A 5,175-nucleotide genomic window follows, 5' to 3' on the forward strand; every position below is an offset into this window, starting at 1 on the left:
GGGCGTGTGGATGGGCACGCGTGGGGGGAGGCATCCCGCTTGCGGGGGGCTCGCCCTCGGGAGCAAGCGTAATACCGAGGTGCAGAGCAGGCTTTTAAGCGGGGTTCCAAAGCGGTCTTAGTGCGGTGAGGGCCAGGACAGCTGCAGGGGGGGTTCGTTTCCTCGAGTCCTCCTCGCATCCCCCCCGGCGGGATGCCTCGTGCAGGTGTGCGATGTTAGCTCCTGGGGCAGAGAAACCCCCCTGTCCAAACTTTAACATTTCCTCTGTAAGGCGCAAGTGTCTCTGTGAAAGTCATTGCTCCGAGATGTTGTCCTTGGATAACGAAAATGGGTTTTGGGAGCATTTCGGGCGGGAAACGTAGCCGGGGCTGAGGAGACCCCGCGCTCTGCACAGCCGGGTCCTCCACCTGTGCTGAATTTTGCCCAGAAACTGGACAAAAAGTCACACTTGATCCATTTTGCACCCAAAAGCTGGGCAAGAAGGAGACCGAGGAGGTCAGGTGGACTTGATGATGGGCAAAATTTGGCCAACGTTAAATTTTTCTGCATGCAGAGCCAAGACCGTGGCTCTGGGGAGCCGGAGGAGCCCTCAGGTGTCATCTCCAAGGGTCCCTGTTGGTGTGTGGCCCATGGAGGTCTGCAGTTACCACAGCAGGAGTGCTGCAACCTGGCTGGGTGCGTCAGCTGGTGACTTTTTTCCGACCCAAATTCTGGGTGGGAGCGCGCTTCAGAAAAAATGTAATCTTGTTTTAAAGCGGGTGGTGATGAGTTCAGCACAATCCTAGAAAGCTGCGCCGTGTTTAAGTACCCGCACAGCCAGGACATCCCATCTTGGCCGACAGCATTTGCCTAAGTCAACCCTTTTCCATCACTGATTTGCAAAGCATCCCATTCTTTCTTACACATCTAATATATAAATCACTGGAATCTGTCATATCTTTAACAAGTCTGATTTCCAGCGCCTTGTCGGTTGATTTTTCTACCTGAAAGTGGTTTGCGTGCTTCTAAAGACCCTTTTCCCAACCAGTTAAAGGCAAAAGTCAAATGATTCTCACTTAAAACTTGCCTTGCTTTACATGCGAGACAAGTTTTCCCCAGAAAGGAGGGGATTTCGGTGTTATGGATAGCATCGGGCTCAGTTTTACCAAATAGATAAAAAAGGCACTTCGCTTCTTGTAATTTGCAATTAAGTACCTAATTAATTAAATGCTTGTTAATTCAAAGACTGCCTTTTGTGCAACCGTCTTTGAAGAAGTCCAGCCTAAAAACAAGCAGAAAGAGAAGAAATTAAAATGTTGCTTTTCTTGCCTGATTTTAATTACTCTTCTTATCTCTGAGCCAATGTAGCGCCCCTGGACTGTGGCACAGAGGACCAGAGGTGCACGGGAGCTCCCGGCACCAAGCACCTTTAGGAAGTCACTAATATTATTTGTCTAATTAATTGATTTTCAGGCTCCTCCGTGTTGCTCTCCTAAATCATTTCAAGCTCGACACACAGAAGTTGTTCCTCCGTGAGCAGCCGTGGGGCGTTTGACCGATGGTTTTGACAGTAGAGATGAATCGAGGACGCAGCGCCCGCAGTCCTGACCTGGAATTTGAACTCTTCTTCGGTGCCTCTCCCTCCTCTCAGAGGGAGAGGAGGCGGAAGATCTCAGGATCTTCTGATTGCCATCGATCCGAGCTGATTTGCTGAGCATTGGCTTCGTATCATGTCTGCGTGCTCCTTGATAGATTATTTCAGTCTGAAAAAACCCCTGTAAGTATCTTGAGAGGTGATAATTAGATGCTCTGATCTAACATTTCTCCAGCATTTAGCCATTGCCTCTACCACCAGCACCTCATTTAAAAAAAATAATAAATCATGAAACATAAGGAAAACCATGAGATAACAGGAAAAATGAATGTTGCTGATTTTTAAGCCTTGACTTAACAGTTTTTTTCCTTTCTGATTTTTTTTGGAGGGGAGAGGGAACTGAATCATATTTTCATGGTTTTTTTCCACATCCATGAGGGCTAGACACTTATTTCTTTAATACAGGGGAAAAAAACCCAATAAATTGAGATTTCCAGATGGTAGCGTGACCGAAAGAAAACCCGAATACATGGAAATTCATGCCAAAGTGGTGAGGTCTGGTGATGCTGTCTCATGTCCTGTGTTATACGCAGGAGTGGGAGGGAGGTATCTGCCTCGTGGTTGCCATGCCAGGGGCTGCCCCTGTCCCTTCCCATGGTTTCTGGGGGGTGGGATGGTCACATCTGAAGACAGAGATGTGAGAAAGGGTCTCCAGGAAGGAAAACACATGCAGGGGTATCCATGCAGCCCATTAGTAGTGGTTACGGATGTGACCCTCTAGAGCTGAAACTGAACAGGACGAGGCTACGGAGGTGGGCACTGTGCATAACTGACTGCACTGATTAATTAACAGCACGCTTCTTGGCATGGGTGATGGTGGAGCATCCTCAGGTGGATCTGCACGTGTCCCAGTGGACACGTGCACTGGTCCCTCCTGCCTGCACCGGGGTGAGTCTTTGCATGGGCAGGCAGGGAGCAGGAAAGCGGCTTTGCCAGCAAAACAAGCCAAGAGGGAGCAACGAGCCACATCTCCGCTGCAGCTTCAGGTCGCTGTTGCTGCACCCAGCGTGCGTGTACCCCATACTTCTGCTGGGGCCCCACGGTTGAGACAGCTGCTGGAGGACGTGTGGGATCAGAAAGGGAATCCTGTGCATCCAGGGGAACATCCTTTTGGTGCAGGATCATAAGCAAAACCCTAAAAGAGTAGTGATGGATCCAGCAGCCCTGGGGAGAGCCTGCCCTGCTGGAACCACCTGCTTCATGTAACTTTCATAGAGTTGAATAATGGTTTTCTAGAGTTAAAAAACGATCAAACAGCTTTTTTTTTTTTCTTCCCCCCCCCAAAGGCTTTTTTGCTGTCTGCATACAAATTCGCCAGCAGAAATTCCGTGATCTGGAGCTGTTTGGTCTGATGCCATGAGAACGGTCTGCTCTGCCCACCTTAGGAAGTGCAAAAAGGAAAAAGAAAAGATAGAGCCCTCCATGCTGCAGCCCCTGGATGCTGCCTGATCGCTCAGTCACATCAAAGCTGGCTGCCTCCTGTGCCGATACGAGGACGTGACAGATGTCCTTAGCCTTTACAGGTGCAGTGCCTGCATTTCTTCAGTCTTTTTTCCTTGGATGACTCAGAGCATGGATTATTAGCAGCTCAGACTTCTTTGGCCAAAGTGCTTTGTTGCATATACATCCGGGTTAAATCTGAGCAATATTTGTGATCCATATAGGCTTCTGACTTGGTTCTGCATTTTGGTGTTTACAAAATGATCAGTGTTTGAACTCTCCCTGTCCTGTTTCTTAAATGTCAGCAGAAACTTTAAAAAAAAAAAACAACAAACCACGCAGCCTCCCCCTGCCATGTTTGTAACCAAGAAACTGGCATCACAAAAGCATGAGAAAATATTGCTGATTAAAACCAGGGTAAGAAATGACAGTGAAAGTGACTTTTTTTTTTTTTCTTTCCTCATTGCAGAAGACACAATGAAGTGGCTGGTAAAATGGGGCCAGCTGGTTCAGCCCCACTTGTGCTGAACATTAGGTTTAATGCACTGAAACTACTTCCACTGGCATGTGGAGCTGATCATAGGCTTTTGATACGAAAACTTTAACTTTGGTGTGATAATTCAATTTCTCCTGTTATAAAACACATCTCACAGTATGGCTTTTCTCCCACCTCTCTGTTTTGACAAAGCAAAGTAAGTTTGTGCTATCGTCGGCTTTCCTTGCCTCATTTTTCTCTTCTTCCTGTGTCTCATTAATACACAAGCGGTATTAAATAATAATGATGCCAGTAGTGGCCTCTGCTGTGCCTCGGTGTTTGCTTCTTTTTGCTTCGAGGAGCAGATGTTCCCTGTCTTTGTTTTCTGTTGCCAAACAGGGACTTTTCCCCTTTAACCTTTGATAAGGTGCTTTAATAGTCTCTGACGTGAGATTTTATCAAAAGCCTTGGCAAAAGCCAAATAAATGATACCCGCCTAGCAGCTTTTATTAAATATTTCCATCGTGTGTCACAGCAGTTTAAGGAAGTGCAGCTTTCTCTGCGTTTTTGCAGGCTGTATTGATCTGGTGCTCCCTTTGCCCGGCTGCCCTCTCCCCAGCCCTGGTGGGTCAGGCTGGGCTGAGCCCCCCTGCCCCTGCAGCCAGGTGAGCATCCGCCGTGGAGGGAGCACCTATGGGCAGTGCTCCTGATCAGGGCTCTGCAGCCCTGGGTGCTGCTCCGGCACCAGCCCCTAACCAACCTGCACTGCGTACCAGTCAAACGGGGTGACACTGCCTACGAACGGTCAATGGGGTCCGACTAGTCTCGCCTGGACCCCATTTTCCAACAGTTGCTGATGCGAGATGGGGAGGGCGGCATGTACACGGATGCTGCTGGGGTCTCGCTGCTTCGTTCTCCTCTTGCTGTGTGCCTGGCCAGGAGCCGCTGGCTGCTTTTGCACCAGCAGTTAAACACCATTGTGCTTTAAAACTGCTCTAACCCTTCCTATAAAGAGGCACCCTCGCAACCATCTCTTCCTCATCCATTTTGCAGCGTTTCACGCCTTGCCTCTGCACTCGGCCACCCCGAAAGCCCCAAGGGAAAGTCCACCTCCCAGTTTCTACCTATTTGTTTGCCTGGATGTCTACATCGCTCGTACAAACAGTCATCAGCCCTGGGCTGGGGTGGTGAGGGCTGTCCCTGAGGTGGGCAGGCTGAGTTGTAACTCAGGTGGAAGCGTGCCTGGCTCCAGGAAGCCTTGTGGGCAATTTGGGAAGGTGGCACTTTGCAGCTGAGACATGCCTGTGTGCTCTTCCCGCGGTCTCTTGCAAGAGCCACTTGCAGTGTTAGGGGTGGCTTCTGCTGAGTTCCCCTTGGCCTTACCCACATTTCTCCAAAATTGTATTAGATTTGGTGTTCCCACCCCTGCCTTTGCTGTCTCAACCTGTTTGACATCCTCACCATGTCACGCCTGGGGAATGTTTCATCGACCCCCCCCTACTTCTGCCAGGCTGGAGCAGCAGACACTGCAGAGCTGCTCTTCGTTACTGGCCATTTGGTCACCATATGGAAAAGCAAACAAGCGCATGGGGCTAGGCAATGCCGCAGCCTCTGCCACACTCCCAGC

The 5,175-nt window shown here is 49.4% G+C and overlaps 1 long non-coding RNA gene across 1 annotated transcript; it reads left to right on the forward strand.

The window, feature by feature from the left end:
* The first annotated feature begins 550 nt into the window (after positions 1-550).
* LOC103915014 lies at positions 551-4,049 on the forward strand. Its single transcript, XR_663503.1, has 3 exons — positions 551-675; positions 1,453-1,756; positions 3,543-4,049. It is a non-coding gene; the product is annotated as an uncharacterized LOC103915014 (long non-coding RNA).
* The last annotated feature ends 1,126 nt before the right edge of the window (positions 4,050-5,175 follow it).

The sequence above is a fragment of the Pygoscelis adeliae genome, unplaced genomic scaffold (genome assembly GCF_000699105.1).
Source record: "Pygoscelis adeliae isolate BGI_AS28 unplaced genomic scaffold, ASM69910v1 Scaffold202, whole genome shotgun sequence".
NCBI lineage: Eukaryota > Metazoa > Chordata > Aves > Sphenisciformes > Spheniscidae > Pygoscelis > Pygoscelis adeliae.